Source organism: Chrysemys picta, chromosome 1, assembly GCF_011386835.1.
Source record: "Chrysemys picta bellii isolate R12L10 chromosome 1, ASM1138683v2, whole genome shotgun sequence".
Taxonomy (NCBI): domain Eukaryota; kingdom Metazoa; phylum Chordata; order Testudines; family Emydidae; genus Chrysemys; species Chrysemys picta.
Genome location: NC_088791.1, coordinates 303,731,008 through 303,752,388, shown reverse-complemented (window position 1 = coordinate 303,752,388; position 21,381 = coordinate 303,731,008). Strand labels below are relative to the sequence as shown.

General features: G+C 44.0%; 1 long non-coding RNA gene across 1 annotated transcript; it reads left to right on the top strand.

The window, feature by feature from the left end:
* The first annotated feature begins 4,814 nt into the window (after positions 1-4,814).
* Positions 4,815-20,213, top strand: LOC122172420 (uncharacterized). Its single transcript, XR_006172752.2, has 3 exons — positions 4,815-5,667; positions 17,851-17,954; positions 19,604-20,213. It is a non-coding gene; the product is annotated as an uncharacterized LOC122172420 (long non-coding RNA).
* Positions 20,214-21,381: the final 1,168 nt, after the last annotated feature.

Here is a 21,381-nt window from a genome sequence, read left to right as displayed (position 1 = left end):
ATAGGTTTTCTACCATCAGGGCCATTGATTTTGAACAACTCTCTGCACAGAAGCTTTTTAATTTCCAGAAGCAAGATGAGTAGGCCAAGAAGGCCAGAAGGGTTGTATGGCCTACAGGAACTGGACCAACCCAAGACTCACAGAGGTAGTGAAGACAGAGAGGAATTGCATTCAGCAGTTGTTTTCCTAAGATCTGTAGCTCTCTTGTGGTTTTTAAGAGTAAAGTGTGTGTATTTAAAAAATTCCTATGCTAAGCCTGTGGTTCCTTGTTTTACTGCCATCTTGTCCATGAATTGGTTAAACTAGAAGCCCAAAGCTCACACAGCCAGGTATACTCCAGATGAACATGTCTAATCAAATGGTGTCTCAGAAGGGCAGGGGCACTGGTTCTGAGGTCTAGGTGGCAGGACTATGGGGTCCTACTGCCCAATACAGGTGTCAGACACAGGAGAGCACCTGAAAGGCCCAGAGCTAGGAACAGTGATCAGTCATTATCAAGACACAGGTAGCTAAGAAGCACGTGGGATTCAGCAGTTGGATCCTGTCACCACAGACAGGTATCCATCTGTCCATCCAGACTGTGGCAAAGATATTTTGCAGTATGCCTCCCAAAATTATCTCAGGACCCATGAACATTTCACAAATCCCATTTGTGAAGCTGTTAAAAATTAGACAATCTTGGAGCTACCAGGCTAGGTAGCAACCCTAACCCTAAAACTCTGTAAAGTGAAGTCAGTAGTTTGTATTTATAGTGAAACTGTTCAATGAAATATTGCTGATCTTGGGAGTTCACAAATTAATCTGTAGACTCCACAAAAATTATGAGATTAATAAATTCGTTAGTCTCTAAGGTGCCACAAGTACTCCTTTTCTTTTTGCGGATACAGACTAACACGGCTGCTACTCTGAAACCTGATATTTTTTAAAATGTCTCAGTTCTTTTTTAGTCTGTCTAGAAATGTGTTCAGCTCTTTTGGGGAGGGAAAATTCTACCTCAACGGTATACAAAATGCACACAGAGGAATGGGGGTTTTCAGTGCTCCTCTTTTCTGGCAGATGGAAGAGCCACACTCTCCCCAACACCCTTCCATGCTCACAAGGCACCTATGGGCACTGTCAAGACCCTCCTCAGCTTTCAGCCCAGCAATATTACCTGCCAACCCTAAGCACTGTTTTTTGCTTCTCCCTTGGATGCTGTTTCCTGATCTCTCTATGCACTGGCCCTTGCGCTGATAACCATCGCCCTGTATCCTCCCTGAATGCCCCACTGTACTAATGAGACTTGTCCTCCCTTTCCCCTGCCATCTAGGGCCTTGACACCTTCCCCTATCTCCACTACCTCTCCACCTCATGGGCACTGGCCTCCTCCCTCTGCTCTTGTGGACACTATCACCCCGCCTTGTCATTTTTAAGTGGTTAGGTACTGGCCCACTTTTCTCCTTGGTGTCTGATCAGTGCTAAGAGGCTGCCTGTGGAGAGTTTCCAAGAAAGTCTGATAATGGAAGAACTAGGGCTGGCTAACTGAGAGTCTTCAACACTTTCCTGGAGCTCACCACCTTGTAAAAACAGTCCCTAAGTAATCTATTTTATCAATCATCATCATCATCACCACCACTTCCAGTTACACAACTTACCATGAACTTCAATTTTAATTATTTCAATCCATTTTTACCTGTGTTTTACTGAGAAAGTTGTTCCCCCCCCAACTCTCTCATGAGTTTTTAGTTATGTTTTTGATAGACCAATGTATACTTTTCTGAATGAACTGTACACTAAAATGTGTCAAAATGCACTGAAATGTTATTCATAGAATAAAATATGTCTTGGTTTCCCAAACTGGATTTCCAGGGGACTTTAGTGTACACTGACATGTTGACGTCACTAGGCATCACCCTAGGTAACTCGGGAGGGTGAAAGGCCACAAAGTGTCAATGAAGCCTTCCTGCACTAGGCCTAAGTGAACCAAACTCTATCCTTCCATGTTTAAACTCTAATCAACCTCAAAAGCCAGGTGCAATTGGAATATGTAAGCAACCAGTTATCTGTGTGCAACCCCCTGCTCAAGCAGTAATAATGAGGCCTGCATGTTTCTGGCTGAAGGGAAAAAGGACAAGATAACGGTTTAAAGAAGTTACTAACAAGCTAGGCTTATAGCTGCCAAGAATGACTTAACTATTACCAGGGACAGGAGGGGTAGAGGGAGGAATGGGGGGGAGAAAGGGCGGGCTAGAGGGGAAAGGGGGGGGTGAGGCTTAACTGCAAAATGTATAAAAGAAGAAAAACTGTTTCTGTTAATGTGCTTGATCTGAGACGTGCCTGTCTCCTTGCACCGCTTTGGGATCCCAAATAAATTTTGTTTGCTTCTCCACCTGGTGTGTTTATTGACGCGAAGCACACCGGGCAACGGACCCGCTGTTGCTTTGCCTCGGGCACTCTGTGCTGGCAACAGACACATAAAGTAATTTTACACCACCATATTAATCATTCTGCTTCTTTAGTGTATAGGAATTGGGTAGTAACCCTTTAAGTAGTTTATGAGTCTGTTAATGGCCCTCACTGTCTTCTGTGTTTCATAAGCCATCAGAACCCTGTCAGTGCAGCAGTGTGTATATGTAGTTAGGCCATGCATGTTATATAGATAATGAATAAACACAAAGTGAATGTTAAATGCTGGCTTTCTGAGATGGATGAGTTTACATTCACTTTGGACAAGTGTACATGATTACACAAGGGGAAAGGCAGGAGAGAATTGGGCCTATTTTCTGTCATCTCAATTTCAAACATTCCTGTTGTCAATAATTCAGAGCAGTGAAAGTGAGATACCACAGGACCAGTCTAAAATTGAATGACAACTGAGAGGCACATTGTAAGTGTGGACAAAGTAATTGCAGTGTTTAATTTGTAATGAAAGAGGTGCCGGGGTTTAATCAATTAGGTGCTGGGGCTCAAGCAATTTTTTTTTACTTTCATAACTGATGCAGCAAGTTCGGAGGTGCCGGGGCTATGAACTGCCAAGTCTAGAGGTGCCAGGGCTCAGCCCTAGCACAGATTAGGCACTGAGTAATTGAATCTATTCAATATGTTATAGGAGTCTTGCTGTCACAGAGGTAAATGCCTTAGATGTACCAGACTCAGATAGCTGATCAATTAGATTAGACTGGCTGGAAGTTCAACTGGATAACTCAGTGGTATGTAACAGAAGTCATCAGCTCCCATAACAACAGTGTCCAGAACTAGAGCTGGACAACCTTTTTCATCTGAAACTTTTTTTCACCGAAAAATGCTGATTCAGGTCAACCATACCATTTTGAGACTTTCTGGCAATTTTGGGGAACTGTTTCAGTAAATAAAGAAATAAAATCAGGAATATCAAAATGGTGCATTGTAACATTTTTAAGTGAAATATTTTGATTGTTCCAGCTAGATTCACAACAGGTTTTAGATGCCATTCACAAAACTGAGGAGGTTGTGCCTCCCCCCACAATACCCAATAGTCCAGTAGTTAGGTGCTTACCTTGGATGTGGGAAAATCAGGTGGGAATCCTCAGTCTAATCCAGGGACTTGAAAGTAAGTTTTCCCTCTTCCCTAGATGAGCATCTTAACCACCTGGCTATTGGCTATCTTGAGGTAGGTCTCTCTCAATTTTCCATGTAGTAGCTGTTCTAGTTTGTATGAATAATTAATTGAAGCAAGAACTGGAAACTGAGCGTGTCCCCCTCCATGTGAGTGCCCTAACCACCAGGCTGTATAGTAATTCTAACTCTCTCGCCCTTTGGCCCACTGACGCCTCAGTTTTGTGAATGGCACCTAAGGCGCCTTTTGAATCTGGCCCCTTGTTTCCAGATTTCCTGCTTTTATATAAAAAAAAGGTTAAAAATTTGTGAAATCAAAATGAAACATTTTGTTCTGGGTCAAATGAAATGTTTCTGTCAATCTGAAATGGATTTTTTTTTCAGAATTTTCAATTAATCAAAAATTCAGATTTTTTTCTATTTTTGGTACTGCCGATGAACCAAAACAATCAGCTATTTGCACAGCTCTGTTCCAAACAGCATTCTGCCAGAAAAATGCTGGCCTCTTTAAAAACCAGCTATTCTCTTGGCTCTCTTTACAGATAGAAGATCCCTATAGTGATATGCCACAGCAAGGCTGAGCATCGCTGAACTGTGTTTAGTTAAACCTCTTGATTACAGCAGCAGGGTGCTTCTTACTTAGTTCAGGAATGACAGAAATTAAAATGCTAATGGAGTATTACACTGTGCATCTGTATGGCAATTGGAAGTGAGGTTACTTTATTAAAAACTAACCAAGCATTTTCTAGTCAGAAAATTGGGCTGTAGCAGAAAAAGCCAAAGGAATCTCAAGACTTTGCACCCCTACTCGGTTGTGGAGGCCCATTGTGGAGATTATGTCTTCCCCTACTTACTGGCCAAATAATGGTTGACTCATAAAAACAATAGTATGTTTCTGAATGGAGAAAAACAGAAGAGGGAAGCAGCAGTCCAAGAATGCTCCATATTCTATACTTGGTTCCATCAGTGTAAATTCAGATTAATTCCATCAAATTCAATAGAATTATTCCAGACTGACACCCCTGAAATGAGATCAGAATCTGGCCCTTTGTTAGTAAGGTATTGTAGATGATAGTAATAGTACTTTGCACATATAATACAGTATGTCTTTCATCCAAGGATCTCAAAGCCCTTTGCAAACTGTAATTAAGCCTCACAACACTCTTTCCCATTGTATGGGCCCGGGGGGGGGGGGGGAGGGAGAACAGGGTATGTCTACACTTCAATTAGATACCTGTGGCTGGCCTGTGCCAGTTGACTTGGGCTTGCGGGGCTCGAGGCTGTTTAATTGCACTGTAAATGTTTCAGCTCAGGCTGCAGCCCAAGCTCCCATCTCTCAGGGTCCTCGAGCCTGGCCTCCAGCCCAAGCCTGAATGTTTACATCCCATTAAACAGCCCCTTAGCCAGAGCCCCGTGAGTCCAAGTCAGCTGGCACAGGTCAGCTGCAGGTGTCTAACTGCAGTGTAGACATACTCACAGAGGCCCAGAGGTGAAATGACTTGCTTTAGGTGATGCAGCAAGCCAGTATGAGGAGTTTTAATTTCCCTTCTCCTGCATTATCTAATAGACCCTACTGAAAAAATATATTTTCAGTAATCTGAAGGGCTGACTTGAGGGGCAATTAGATTGAAGAAAAGTGCAACAAACAAGCTAAGGTGTTGAAGTTTATTTCTTTTTGTTCTAACAATGTGTCAGACTAATGTGTCAGAAAAGAGAACTTCCAGGGGAAAGTTCTTTACTTTTTACATGCCTGGAGGCGAATCCCACAATCTTTAGTCATGTGAGCAATCCTTAATTATGCATGTTGTCCTATTAACTTCAGTGGGACTACGCAGATGAGTGAAAGGTGCAGGATCAGATGCCTGGAAAGCAATGTCTCACACAATAACTATAATTAAAAACTGCTTATTTCACTCTCTTAATTGTTGGGAGAAATGAGTCTGCATGCTGACTTCATTTCACCATAAACTGCCTTTGTTGAGAACATGAAATATCAGCACTTTGTCTTCTGGCTTATTCTAGCTGATTCCTGACCCCATCAGTCAGCCACTAGAAAATAACACTGAACAGTATGCAAAGTCCCCGTGACATAAGGTATTGTTATTTTATTTCTATTGTTTCTGACTGACTTAAAAAGCTTCAGCATTTGTGATAAGTTGAGTTAGGCATATTGGTTTCTGTTGTCTCTGCCAACAGCAATGCTCTTACTAACATTGATTCAACTGTGGGTGCGTGCATGCACGCACGCACACACAAGCTCACTCTGACATTCACAACGTACTGGCTACGCAGTTTCAGAAATGGTGTTGGCAGGCTTAGTGTCTCCTGAAATACCATAAATAAGAACTAAGGGTAAACACTCTTGGGTGTTTTTTAGCAGTGTAGTGAAGAGGGAATGAGGGAATTTTTATTTTTCTTATTGTTTGTAGGAAGCAGGCTGGAGCCCTGAGTGTGAGAGTTCCGTTTAGGGTTTTTTGTTGAGGCAAAGCCCTTTTTGTGAGTACTAGATATTCTAAAACTCTCATTATTCAGAGAATAAGCCAACCACTAGCTGTGCAGGTGTCATAACTATAAAGGGAAGGATAACAGCCCTCCTGTGTACAATACTATAAAATCCCTCCTGGCCAGAGACTCCAAAATCCTTTTACCTGTAAAGGGTTAAGAAGCTCAAGTAACCTGGCTGACATCTGACCCAAAGGACCAATAAGGGGACAAGATACTTTCAAATCTTGGTGGGGGGAAGGCTTTTGTTTGTGCTCTTTGTTTTGGGGGTTGTTCGCTCTTGGGACTGAGAGGGACCAGACATCAATCCAGGCTCTCCAAATCTTTCTGAACAAGTCTCTCATATTTCAAACTTGTAAGTAAACAGTCAGGCAAGGCGTGTTAGTTTTTATCTTTGTTCTCTCAACTTGTAAATGTACCTTTTTGCTAGAGTGTTTATCTCTGTTTGCTGTAACTTTAAACCTAAGGCTAGAGGGGATTCCTCTGGGCTCTTTAAGTTTGATTACCCTGTAAAGTTATTTTCCATCCTGATTTTACAGAGATGATTTTTACCTTTTTCTTTAATTAAAAGCCTTCTTTTTAAGAACCTGATTGATTTTTCCTTGTTTTTAAGATCCAAGGGGGTTGGATCTTGATCCACCAGGAGTTGGTGGGAGAAAGGAGGGGGATGGTTAATTTCTCCTTGTTTTAAGATCCAAGGGGTTTGGATCTGTATTCACCAGGGAATTGGTGAAGAGTCTCTCAAGGCTACCCAGGGAAGGGAATTAGCACATTGGGAGTGGTGGCAGCGGACCAGATATAAGCTGGTAGTTAAGCTTAGAAGTTTTCATGCAGGCCCCCACATCTGTACCCTAAAGTTCAAAGTGGGGAAGCAGCTTTGATATGGTGGCAGAGCGGTGGGATCATTTTAAACCAAAAGCCAGTAAGATTTTTTTTCTCCTTTCTAGCTGCTTAGAAAGCAGAGCTGAAGGTAGATGCATATCTTATCTCTCCTTGCCTGAAGGGAGAGGTGTTAAGTTTTTTTAACAAGGGTCTTTGTTAAGAGAAGGAGTCAAGCAGTGAGCAAACAGCTGGCAAAAAGAATTTACAAGCGGAATTGTTTTTTTTTTTCTTTCTATCTCTCGGGGATAGCTAGTTAGAAAGCCTCTGTTGCCTGAGCTGAGTGCATCCCAGTTTCAGTCAATTGCAGAGGGATGTGGCCCAGCACAAGAAAATAGGAAAATGACTACCAAAGAAGTAGCTAACAAACTAGAACTGGCCAGACTGGAAGCAGAAGAAAATGAAAAAAAAACATTAGAGACTGCTTCAATAAAAAAAACTCGAGAAAGAAGCTGCTATGGAGCAAAGAGAAAGAGAAGAGGAGGCCCATAAGAGAGCTATGGAGCAAAAAGGAAAAGAGATGGAGCTGAGAGAAAAAGAGATGAAGCATGAACTGGAATTAGCACGGGCTAGGCTGGATATACCAGCCAATCCTAGCAACCCCTCTCCAGGTACCACTTCCCATCCCAGAAAATTCCCCACCTACAAGGCAGGCGATGATACTGAGGCCTTCTTGGAAAATTTTGAAAGGGCCTGCCTTGGGTACAGCATCACTACAGACCAGTACATGGTAGAGCTGAGGCCGCAGCTCAGTGGACCCTTAGCAGAGGTGGCGGCTGAAATGCCTAAGGAACACATGAACAGTTATGAACTTTTTAAAAACAAGGCCAGAATCAGAATGGGACTAACACCCGAGCATGCCCATCGGCGGTTCAGAGCCCTAAGATGGAAACCCGATGTGTCATTTACCCGACATGCCTACCACATTGGGAAAAATTGGGATGCCTGGATTTCAGGAGCAAATGTTAAATCTACAGAAGAGTTGCCCTTCCTAATGCAAATGGAGCAGTTTTTAGAGGGTGTTCCTGAGGAAACAGAAAGGTACATCCTAGATGAGAAGCCCAAAACTGTAACCGAGGCAGGGGAGATTGGAGCCAAATGGGTGGAGGTGGCAGAAAAGAAAAAAACTAGTAGCAGTTGGAGCGAATATCAGAAGGGGCAACCCGAAACAAAACCTTACCACCGGGGACAACCCAAGGCCCCACCCACATTCCAAGGGAAACCCCAGACGCCTTCTCACTCCACCACATCAGTCTCCACCAACCAACATCACCCCGGTGATACCTTAGCAGGGTGATGTTTTAAATGTAATGAACTGGGACATATAAAGGCTTATTGCCCCAAGAACCCCAACCGATTACAGTTCATTACACGACAATCACACCAAAGATCCCCAGACCCAGATGCCTCTCTCATACCCTCGGAGCGAAGGGAAACCTTGAGAGTGGGCAGAAAGAAGGTTATCGCTTGGAGGGACACTGGGGCACAAGTGTCGACTATTCACCAGTCCCTAGTGGACCCCAAACTCATCAACCCAGAGGCTCCAGTGACAATTCAACCCTTCATGTCACAGTCTGTAACCTCGCCTACAGCCAAGTTGCATGTCCAGTACAAGGGCTGGTCCGGAATGTGGACTTTTGCAGTCTATGACAATTATCCCATCCCCATGCTGCTGGGGGAAGACTTGGCCAACCATGTGAAACTAGCCAAGAGGGTGGGAATGGTCACCCGCAGCCAGGCTAAGCAAGCTTTCACCCCCATCCCTGTTCCTGAGCCGTCCACCAGGGCCCCGTCTGTGTTACCAGAGACCAAAGGTGGTGGAACCGGATCCCCTGCCAACGACTTCAACAGCCATAGTGGATACAATCCCAGAGACCCAGCCAAAGCCAGTCCCAGAACCGGAAATGGCAACACAACCAGCGCCAGAACCGGCAACACAACCAGCGCCAGAACCATTGCCAGCACTGAGTACAGCGTTTGCAAACCCGTCTACAACTCCAACGCCAGGGGGCATCAGCGAGCCTGAACTGGCAGAAGCAGCAGATAACCCTACCCAAGAGGCTCAGCCAGAGCCTGAAATACAACATAGTGTACCAGCGGACAGCGGTTCACAGTCAACGGAAACAGCCCCAGCACCTGCATCGCTTCCAGAGGGACCAAGCCCCAGTCCACAGTCCAAGGAGGAACTGATGTCTCCAGCATCAAGGGAACAGTTCCAGGCCGAGCAGGAAGCAGATGACAGCCTTCAGAAAGTTTGGGCGGCGGCATGGAGCACTCCACCGCCTCTCAGCTCTTCTAACCGATCCCGGTTTGTTGTAGAACGAAGACTTTTATACAAGGAGACTCTTTCTGGTGTGCACCAGGAGGACTGGCATCCTCAGACAGTTGGTAGTTCCCACTAAGTATCGGGTAAAGCTCTTGAGCTTAGCCCATGATCGTCCCAGTGGCCATTCTGGGGTGAACAAAACCAAAGACCGGTTGGGGAAGTCCTTCCACTGGGAGGGAATGGGCAAGGACGTTGCTAATTATGTCCGGTCTTGTGAGGTGTGCCAACAAGTGGGAAAGCCCCAAGACCAGGTCAAAGCCCCTCTCCAGCCACTACCCATAATTGAAGTCCCATTTCAGCGAGTTGCTGTAGATATTCTGGGTCCTTTCCCAAAGAAGACACCCGGGGGAAAGCAGTACATGCTGACTTTCATGGATTTTGCTACCCGATGGCCGGAAGCAGTACCCTTAAGCAACACCAGGGCTAAAAGTGTGTGCCATGCATTAGCAGACATTTTCGCCAGGGTAGGTTGGCCCTCCGACAGCCTTACAGATTCGGGAACTAATTTCCTGGCAGGGACCATGAAAAACCTGTGGGAAGCTCATGGGGTGAATCACTTGGTTGCCACCCCTTACCACATCAAACCAATGGCCCGCTGAAGAGGTTTAATGGAACTTTGGGGGCCATGATACGTAAATTCGTAAATGAACACTCCAATGATTGGGACCTAGTGTTGCAGCAGTTGCTTTTTGCCTACAGGGCTGTACCACATCCCAGTTTAGGGTTTTCACCATTTGAACTTGTGTATGGCCGCGAGGTTAAGGGGCCATTACAGTTGGTGAAGCAGCAATGGGAGGGGTTTACGCCTTCTCCAGGAACTAACATTCTAGACTTTGTAAGCAACTTACAAGGCACCCTTTGACACTCTTTAGCTCTTGCTAAAGAAAACCTAAAGAAACAGGTCCAATCCTTCTTAGGCTTGGCCGGATATTATAGGCGATTTGTACCCCACTACAGCCAAATCACCACCCCGCTGACAGACCTAACCAGAAAGAAACAGCCAAATGCAGTTCAGTGGACTGAGGAGTGTCAAAAGGCCTTTAACCAGCTTAAGGCGACACTCATGTCTGACCCTGTGCTAAGGGCCCCAGACTTTGACAAATCGTTCCTAGTAACCACAGATGCGTCCGAGCGGGACGTGGGAGCAGTTTTAATGCAGGAAGGACCGGATCAAGAATTCCATCCTGTTGTGTTTCTCAGCAAGAAACTGTCTGAGAGGGAAAGCCACTGGTCAATCAGCGAAAAGGAATGCTGTGCCATTGTGTACGTGCTGGAAAAGCTACGCCCATATGTTTGGGGACGGCGTTTCCAACTACAAACAGACCATGCTGCGTTACAGTGGCTTCATACCACCAAGGGGAATAACCAAAAACTTCTTCATTAGAGTTTAGCTCTCCAAGATTTCGATTTTGAAATACAACACATTTCAGGAGCTTCTAACAAAGTGGCTGATGCACTCTCCCGGGAAAGTTTCCCAGAATCAACTGGTTAAACATTGGTCTTGGAAAGTGAAACATATTGTTAGTTTTTATATAATCAGTAGTATGTCTAAGGGTACGTCTACACTTACTGGAGGGTCCGGCGGCAGGCAATCGATGTTCTGGGATCGATTTATCGCGTCTGATTAAGACATGATAAATCGATCCCGGATCGATCCCGGAAGTGCTCGCCGTCGACGCCGGTACTCCAGCTCGGCGAGAGGAGTACGCGGCATCGACGGGGGAGCCTCCCTGCCGCATCTGGACCCGCGGTAAGTTCGGACTAAGGTACTTCAAATTCAGCTATGTTATTAACGTAGCTGAATTTGCGTACCTTAGTCCGAAGTGGGGGCTTAGTGGGGACCAGGCCTAAAGGTGCATGTGTCTTATTAACTCTGTTTTCTCCTAGAGCTCCAGGAAGAAATCACAGCCAGTATGGAACCGGCTGTCCAACACTATCTGTGATTTGGGGGGCGTGTCATAACTATAAAGGGAAGGGTAACAGCCCTCCTGTGTACAATACTATAAAATCCCTCCTGGCCAGAGACTCCAAAATCCTTTTACCTGTAAAGGGTTAAGAAGCTCAGGTAACCTGGCTGACATCTGACCCAAAGGACCAATAAGGGGACAAGATACTTTCAAATCTTGGTGGGGGGAAGGCTTTTGTTTGTGCTCTTTGTTTTGGGGGTTGTTCGCTCTTGGGACTGAGAGGGACCAGACATCAATCCAGGCTCTCCAAATCTTTCTGAACAAGTCTCTCATATTTCAAACTTGTAAGTAAACAGCCAGGCAAGGCATGTTAGTTTTTATCTTTGTTCTCTCAACTTGTAAATGTACCTTTTTGCTAGAGTGTTTATCTCTGTTTGCTGTAACTTTGAACCTAAGGCTAGAGGGGATTCCTCTGGGCTCTTTAAGTTTGATTACCGTGTAAAGTTAGTTTCCATCCTGATTTTACAGAGATGATTTTTACCTTTTTCTTTAATTAAAAGCCTTCTTTTTAAGAACCTGATTGATTTTTCCTTGTTTTTAAGATCCAAGGGGGTTGGATCTTGATCCACCAGGAGTTGGTGAAGAGTCTCTCAAAGCTACCCAGGGAAGGGAATTAGCACATTGGGAGTGGTGGCAGCGGACCAGATCTAAGCTGGTAGTTAAGCTTAGAAGTTTTCATGCAGGGCCCCACATTTGTACCCTAAAGTTCAAAGTGGGGAAGCAGCCTTGACAGTAGGTTAGGATGAAACTTTCCCTGTGGGCAGGTGTGATGGTTTCGGGGTACCCAGGACTGTGAATTTCTTTGTGGGGAGTCTTGCCTGTGGTAACTGGGTGTTAGCTCCCGAAAAGCACCAGCCTCTCAGCCACTCAAGCACTTTCCTGTGATATCCAGCCCCTGACACTGGCTAATCCCAGAAATCCCAGATCCTCTTCCCAAAGGAACAGTGTACTCCAATTTAGCAGTTTTACCCTAAACCACCGCTTCTATATAACACAAAGCACTTCTGATACAATGATACGAAAGGTTTATTTAAGAAAGAATAGAGATTCCGCTAGAAACAACAGAAAGTGATAGAAACAAACGGTTATAATACAAAACAAAATTATAAAATGCGGACTAATGCCTATACTTCTCAATAGTTACCTTTCCTATCTAATAAAGTAGGTTTTCCTCCAAAGTTCAATCCATTGCAGAGCTGACTGGCTCCATAGGAACCAGGATCCAATTGTGCATAAAAAATACCTGCTCTGCAAGATGTCTCCTCAGTGATTGGATCCAGAGTGCCTCTCCCCACTCTGTGTTATGTTGAAACAGTCTTTTGTCTCTGTTCATTGACAGGGCCATCCCCTGTCTGTTGTAATGGTCCTTTTTTTTACCTCCAAGTGGTTTGATTGTTTGCATTTGTCTTTGATGATTTTCCATTGACTGTTTTGTATTGGAGCAATGGTAGACAACTGAGCCTTGCATTATCTCACTGGCTAAACAGAGAGGGTGGCAGCTCCCTCCTGCATGGACAGGTTGTCACCAAGTCATATCACTCTCTGGTGACTGCTTTTAACCTTAAAGACTATATGGTCATTGTTAGGATTCCCTCTGAGACCTCTTTCTACTCAGCTTCCTTTGTCACTCAGGTATCTTTATTTGGCATACAGAATGCTACACTGAGTTGATCAGACTCAAATACAGGGGGGATGGATGCAGGTACAACATAGCTCCAAAGTTATACAGAAACTCTCTTTATATACATTTACACAACTCATTGCATTCACTGTACATTGTATCATACATTTTAAGATTGGCTTGGTTACTTAGCAGGAACCAATCCCTGTACTACATGCTTTGTCCACATGATGTCCATGTTTTGACTTCTTTATCTCATTTCTGTATTTCTAACTTACTTTGTCCCTTGTTATCTAGTTCGTAGTCAGTAGTTCCCTGAGTGTCCTCCCTCTTATCTTAGCTGGCTCAGACATTCTGTCTTTTTAGCCTACTTATTTACTTATCTGATTTAGCACAGATGTCCTGTTTTCAGCCTGATGATTCATTTTCTTCCCTAATCCTTACTTACAAAGAAAGAGGCCTCCCCCATGTGTTAATTACTCATGTCAAGTCAGGCCTCAGCTACAGGCATAAACTTCAACAGAGTTACATTATTCCTTAAATATTACCCATACACACATCACACCATAATTAGGAGTATCAAGAAGTCTCAAGCTTTTAATAGAGACCTTACGTGTTACCCTTTATGGACAAATACCCTGTAAGCAATGTATTTGATGTAGTGAGTTTGCCAGGTTTGAGATGAGAATTGTTTGCAAAGAACAGGGGACCAAAAGGACACATCTTCAAGATTTTTAAGCATCTGAGGGAAATTGTTGGGCCTCAGACTCCCCATGAACAGATGAAAGAGTTTTATTCTCTGACTCAAAAAGCCACCAACATGCTAAATGAGTTTGCCCCCAGCTTCCAACTGACCTCCAAGCACTGGGTGGGCAAATTTCCCCCTAGCCTAAATGAGTATGTACTATCTACAAATGGTGAAACTGAGACAGAGAAGATAAGTGACTTGATCTAGGCCACATAGTGGGACATATAGAGACAAGATTAAAATGCAGAGATTCCTTACTTGTTGTCCTGTGCTCAGTGCCCTAACCCACAGTGCCATGATACTCAGATGAAGCCTTAGCACAGGGAAACTTTTATAAACTAATTTAAAAAGAAACATTTCTGAGCAAGGATTTCCTTGTGGAATTAGGATTATGTCACCTTGGCTGAGCTAAATGGTAAACAAGAAAGAATCCATGCATAGCATAATCAAGTTCCTTAATTAAAAATACACCATGGACTGTACAGTGTTGAGTGATGCTTGCTTTTAAGTAGCAAGGTAGAAGAGAACAATTCTTCCTTCGACCTGCCAGCCATATTTAAAAGTAGAAAAACCAGTTGCATGAAACTGTTGCAACGCTTCAGTGAAATGAACATGTTTGCAGGGACATTTATACTTGTTGGGACTTTTTGTAGCAAGCATGACAATGCCTCTGTTCATATTGAATTGTGTTCCTTGGATCCGGTTCCATTGTAAATGGCCCTAAAACTACTGTAATTTACCCTGAGTGCTGGACTGGCTCCTCCACGCACACACACACACCTGAACACTCCTCAACCATAGCTTAGAATTTAGGTTCCTTTCTTTCTTGAGCTCCATTTTGTGTTGGGTTCTGAACTGATTGTGTAGCATGGGGTAATTTCCCAGTTACCTCTATAGTGTCAAGAATTGCAGGAAATATTAAACCCTGACTATAGTAGACTTTTTGCATGGAGCCATCCTTTTTGAAGTGATACCTCTTCCTAGAAACTAAGGTATTATGCAGAGCTGGCTGGATGATTCGGGAATAGTTGGTTGAATTAGTCTCTGGGGTTTGAATCAGCTTGTTCATTCTTCATGATTAGTTGTTTGTGAATGTTCATATAATCAAAGTTTTGTTAACTTTGAAACAATGATCACAGAAAAAGATTTTCAGGCTTGTAGGAAAGATTCATTTAATTAAGAAACAAAATTTGTTTTGTGACTAGATGAACTTTGTTTTGGGTGGAAGTGGACATCCAGTTTTAAAGGTCATCCAATAAGGTAACCGGCACAATATCACATGGCTTAGGTGGCCAGTGATAAAGCTCAAAGAGTGAATTCTGAATGTTGAATAATCAATTGAATATTACACTACAATCAGTTTCTGAACTACCCACAGTGCAATATATAATAGTAAAATTATTAAACAATTTCAAACAAGCCCCTTTGCAAAAATACTAATCTGTTTGGGGACAAATCTTGAACAGAAAAAAGGGCTATGGCTCCAACTTGCAAACACACATGCCTGTAACTTTACACACATGACTAGTGCCTTTAAATTGAAGGCACAAATATAAATCTTGACAGGATAAGGCCCTAAATTTGTAGAATAAATTGTTCATAAAGAATAGCTTAACCAGCTCTAGCATTACGGTTCTGACCTTTTGAGTCATCTGTCAAAATCATCTTCCACATATGGTCCTTGACCATTTTTTAATTAACACAAATATAGTTGGAGTTTGTAAAGTTATTTTTTTTTTCAAACAACTGGGCCTTAACTCTACACATAGCAGAGTTTGACTGGAGATATAATATTGCTGCAGCGCTAGATGGCAGTGTTCTCATTGTTTTTGAGCAACGCCAGAATTACTGGCCATATTTTCAGAGGAACTTGGTTCCTATTTAGACATCTAAATGATATCGCCAGTTTTGAAAAGTGCTCAGTGAGAATTGCTGGATGCTGCACACTTCAATCTGCCGAAGCAGGAGCTGAGCTTCTGCCAGCATCCTCAGCGTCTACACTAGGCAGTTATGCCAGCAGAGCTATGCAGACATAGGCTCTGTCATGTATATTGCGTCAGTATAAGACTAGACAACAGATAGATACAGACAGACCAATGGCGAGTACAAGGAAGCAGTGAGACTACTTAGTACTGGATTCAGCCATTGTGCAGTATCTTAAGCCACATAAAACCCCACTGAAATCAAAAGGTTGGTATAGTCAGCTCTACACAAGCCCTACAGGAGCCCAGTGTATGAAGCATGTCAGGGGCCTGTTGTAGGGCAGGCTGGGCTAGGGAGGGAAGAGGCAAGCCAAGGCCTTTCTACATCCTGGCTATCCCCAGCTGCTGAAACAACCACAGGAGCCATTGTGGCTATGACACAAGTCAGGGCATCTAACCTGCCCTGGGGGCCAAATTAGATATCAGCAGCTCCAAGATCAGGGAGGCACATTGCCTTCCCTGTCAGCCCCTGCTTCAGGTCCTTATTAGAGCTGGAGTATTGACTGGCTTTGGTACCATCATACTTTGGCACCGGGGATACTTCCGTGCTGCACACTAAACTTTCTTCCCTCCACTTTATGCATCAACATAGCAGAAAACAGGATTAAGCCCTGTATTAGCTGCAGGCAGGCAGGTATGTATACAAGTAGTTCTGTACTGTAAGTCAATGAACCATAGAAATGTAGGGCTGGCAGGGATCTCAAGAGGTCACCTAGTCCAGCCCCCTGCGCTGAGGCAGGAGCATCCCTGACAGGTGTTTGTCTAACCTGCTCTTAAAAATCTCTAATAACAGGGACTCCACAACTCCCTTGGGTAATTTATTTAACTATTCTTATAGTTGGAAAGTTTTTCCTAATATCTAACTTAAATCTCCCTTGCTGCAGATTAAGCCCATTATTTAGCCTGGTCTACACTGGGTGGGGGGGGGGGGAGGGAGATCAATCTAAGATACGCAACTTCAGCTACGAGAATAGCATAGCTGAAGTCGACGTATCTTAAATCGAATTAAAATTACTTACTTCGCGTCCTCGCGGCGCTGGATCGACGGCCGCAGCTCTCCTGTCGACTTTGCTTCCGCCTCTTGCACTGCTGGAGTTCACCAGTCAACGGGAGAGCAATCGGGGATCGATTTATTGTGTCTACACTACAGGTGATAAATTGATCCCCGATAGATAGATCACTACCCGCCGATCCGGTGGGTAGTGTAGACGTACCCTTGTCGTACCTTGGGTGGATGTGGAGAACAATTGATCAACATCCTCTTTATAACAAGCCCTTACCAGGTCCCTCCTCAGTCTTCTTTTCTCAAGACTAAACATGCCTGGTTTTTTAACCTTTCCTCATAGGTCAGCTTTTCTAAACCTTTTATTATTGTTGCAGCTCTCGTCTGGACTCTCCAGTTTGTCCACATCTTTCTTAAAGTGTGGTGCGCAAAACTAGAAACAGCACTCCAACTGAAGCTTGGGGTGCTGTTTTTGTTAGTGACAAAAGGGCAAATAGAATATTTGGAGTAAAATGTTTCAGGTATTCCATATGTAGATTCATTTTTCATTATCCTCCTAGAATGTTCTGGACCTTCATAGAATTTCATGGAACCTTCCAGACTTTCTGAGAACTACATTTCCTTAAACCTCCTAGAATGTTGTCAGCCATGCTCTTGCAGGTATATAAGGGGCGGGGCATTTCCAATCAGTCTTATATGACAGGGATAAATCATGTATGCAGATCATGCATCAAAGTCATGAAAGGGCTACAAATCCAATAAAAACAAAAGTTTAACAAATGGGGGGACTGAAGATGTTCCTCGCCTCGGGCGTCATTTGGTCTAGGGCTGACTCTGCTTGTTGTAATTTCACATAGACCGTATTTCCCTCATTTGCTTGTGAGAATGTTAAGTGGAGCTGTGTCAAAAGCCTGACTAAAATCAAGATATATCACACCTACTGCTTTCCCTCATATCTGAGGCCAATAACCCTGTCAGGGAAAGTAATAAGGTTGGTTTGGCATAATTTGTTTTGACAAATCCATGTTGGCTATTCCTTATCACACTATTATTCTCAAGATATCTTCATTTAGTAAATCACAGTGCAGAGTTTTGAAACGTTAATTTATTAGTAAAGCTATTATGTTATTATTCAATAATTTTAACTCAACAACCCCCCTCTTGTAGCCTGTTTTACTATTACCCAATAAGCTGTGGGCTTTTTGAATTTATTTTTTCACTATAGCTCCTCAATGTCTCTGCTTCTTAGTTTGCAGGATTGATTTTCCATGTAGCAGATAAATGAAAGAAAGCTGCTATCAGCCCCTGAAAATGAAGCCATGAAGTTTTCCTGGAGGTAAAACACTGACTAAGGTCAGCAGTTCATTAAATCTCATTGAAAGCTGTAACATCTGGGTAAAGAATGCACCTGGGAATTAGCCACAGTTTCATCATTTACCCCCAACATGCTTTAAGAAATGGCTCAGCCTTGAATATTCAGAATGCCACACTCTGAAATACAATTATCTCTAGGGCTGCTTGATTTTTAAACTCACCATTATATAAAACAATATTAGGCCATCATCATGCAGACACATAAATCTTATGCACTGCCTAAAGTCAATGGAACTACTCACATATATAAATTAAATATGTGTGCAACCTTCTGCAGGATCAATGCCTGAGTGATTGTAACCAAACCTGACATTCCTCAGCCTGGTTGGCTCTCCATACGCCTGCACTGGCCTGTGCCACTTTTCTTGCAGCAGTGTTCAGTGATCACAAATCCTTTGGTCCTCAACAAAGTGTCCATGACATTACCTCACTCGGGAGTCAACCTGTGTTGTGGTCAGAAGTCTGTTTCCTATCCTCAGAGATGCCCAGTGTCACGGAGTGTGGGGGAGTTAGGGCCCTGCACCTCCTTTCCTGCAATTCACCATGACTCTCAGCCAGCCAGTAAAACAGAAGGTTTATTTAGATGCCAGGAACACAGTCCAAAACAGGTCTTGCAGGTACAGACAACAGGACCCCCTCAGTCAGGTCCATCTTGGAGGGCCCCAGGGAGGCCAGAGCCTAGTCTGGGTTCCCCTCCATTTCCCAGCCAGCTCCAAACTGAAACTCCCTCCAGCCGTCTCACTCAGCCTCCCCCCGGCTCCTCCCCCAGCCTTTAGTCCATTTCCCGGGCAGAGGTGTCACCTGGCCTCCAACCCCCCTCCTGGTTCTCATGTTACATGCTCAAGGAAAGTCTTCCATCCCCCATGCAGACAGTCCCAGCAAAACTCCCCTGCAACCTTCCCAGGTCAATACTCCCTTCTCCCTGCTGCATCACAGGCACCCATATAGTAATCAAAGAACACATTAAGAACATTCCCAGTTCGTCACACCCAGTCACTGCTCCTTCTTTGCAGTCACCATATCTGAGTAACTGGAGGATCTGCAAAGCTTGAAATTATATGGCAGCCTCATTTTTTGTGTGTGTACATAACCCACACACCTCCTGGGTGTGGTGTTCTGTCCCATCTAGTGGCACCGAGACCACACAGAGAGAGGCCTATAATAATACATAAGGCCTATAATACAGTAACCTTAGATGTGTTACAATGTAGCATACAAGCACTCCATGCATATGCATAAAAGAGTGTTACAATATAGCATTAAACAAACATGAAACAATTAACAATTACAATTCTGCAAGCAGTGGCTGGCTGCTTACAGGATGGGGTGGGGCAGTTCTCACTCAGCAGCAGGCATCCAGCTTTATTGACAAGCATACACACAAGCGGTCTTCCCAATATAAGCAAAAATCAGACTAACACTCTGTGATGCTCTGTACTTACACTCCATGTTCATCCTTATAATATGGTTGTGTGGTATCCAATGCAAAGTTTGTCATGTTGGGTGTCTTCAGAAGGCTCATGATCCATGGAGCATTGTTGTTATAGTGATGTTATAGTAATGTTATAGGTTGTAATTTCATGTATATAGTTATGAGGCTGAAAATGTATCCTCATGGCTTAAAACAGGCCCAGGCAAAAACTCTCCAAGAGCAGAGGGGCCGTTCACACCTCATCAGGGCATGTATGGGCCAAACCCAGCCCAGCCTCACAGGAACAAAGGACACTGGCCTAGGCAACAACAAAGGACTCTCAAGTGTGTCCTTCCTTTGGTCAGTTTGGGATTGCAATGAGGTAATGTTCACTTGACTGTGAAAGGGGGGAGGGGGCAAAGCCAAGAGGGAAGAAAGAACATGATAAAAGGGAGAGACATTTGCCATGCTCTTCCTCTCTCTCTTCCACCTACCTCTACAGACACCACACCAAGTGACTGAAGCACTGATCAAAGGGGAGAGCTTGGCTGAAGAGCAACCAGCCAGCCTGTGGTGAGAAGCACCTAAGTTTGTAAGGGCATTGAAAGTGTTAAGATCAGCTTAGAATGTGTTTTGCTTTTATTTCAGTTGACCAAATCTGACTTGTTATGCTTTGACTTATAATTACTTAAAATCTATCTTTATAGTTAATAAATCTGTTTGTTTATTGTACCTGAAGCAGTGTGCTTGGCTTAAAGTGTGTCAGAGAATCCCCTTGGGATAACAAGACTGGTGCATATCAATTTCTTTGTTAAATTGATGAACACATATAAGCTTTCAGTGTCCAGCGGGCATAAGTGGACACTGCAAGATGGAGGTTCCTAGGGTTGTGTCTGCGACCGGAGATATTGGCAAGTGCCATTCGGTTGCACAATCCAAGGAGCAGCTTACATGCCAGAGGGTAAGCTCTCACAGCAGAGCAGGGTAAGGCTGGCTCCCAGAGTCAAGGATTGGAGTGACCTAGCAGATCCCCGGTCCAGATAACATCAGAGGGGAACGTCACACACTCCTTTTCTCAATCCCTCTGACTCATCTTTAGGTCCTTCTGCTCTGTCACTCTTTCACACTCTCCAATCTCTGATCTTTTCTTTCTTTCTCTGATCTCTCTCGTCTTCTTCTGCTGCTGCTTCTTCGTCTCGATGATCTTCTCCTTCTGCTACCACACACCTTCTAGCTTGCCAGTCATCTCCTTATATTCAGTTCTCTGATCTTTTATGATTGGTTGACCTTTCAAGCTGCCTGCTCGTTTATCCCACAGTATTCTTGCCAGCAAGTTCACGAAGTATGGGCTGGATGAATGGACTATAAGGTGGATAGAAAGGTGGCTAGATCGTCGGGCTCAACAGATAGTGATCAATGGCGCCATGTCTAGTTGGCAGCCGGTATCAAGCGGAGTGCCCCAAGAGTCAGTCCTGGGTCCGGTTTTGTTCAGTATCTTCATTAATGATCTGGAGGATGGCGTGGACTGTACCCTCAGCAAGTTTGCAGATTACACTAAACTGGGAGGAGTGGTAGATAAGCTGGAGGGTAGGGATAGCATACAGAGGGACCTAGACAAATTAGAGGATTGGGCCAAAAGAAATCTGATGAGGTTCAACAAGGACAAATTCAGAGTCCTGCACTTAGGATTTAAGAATCCCATGCACTGCTACAGACTAGGGACCGAATAGCTAGGCAGCAGTTCTGGAGAAAAGTACCTAGGGGGTTACAGTGGACGAGAAGCTGGATATGAGTCGACAGTGTGCCCTTGTTCCCAAGAAGGCTAATAGCATTTTGGGCTGTATAAGTAGAGGCATTGCCAGCAGATCGAGGGACGTGATCATTCCCCTCTATTTGACATTGGTGAGGCCTCATCTGGAGTACTGTGTCCAGTTTTGGGCCACGCACTACAAGAAGGATGTGGAAAAATTGGTAAGAGTCCAGCGGAGGGCAACA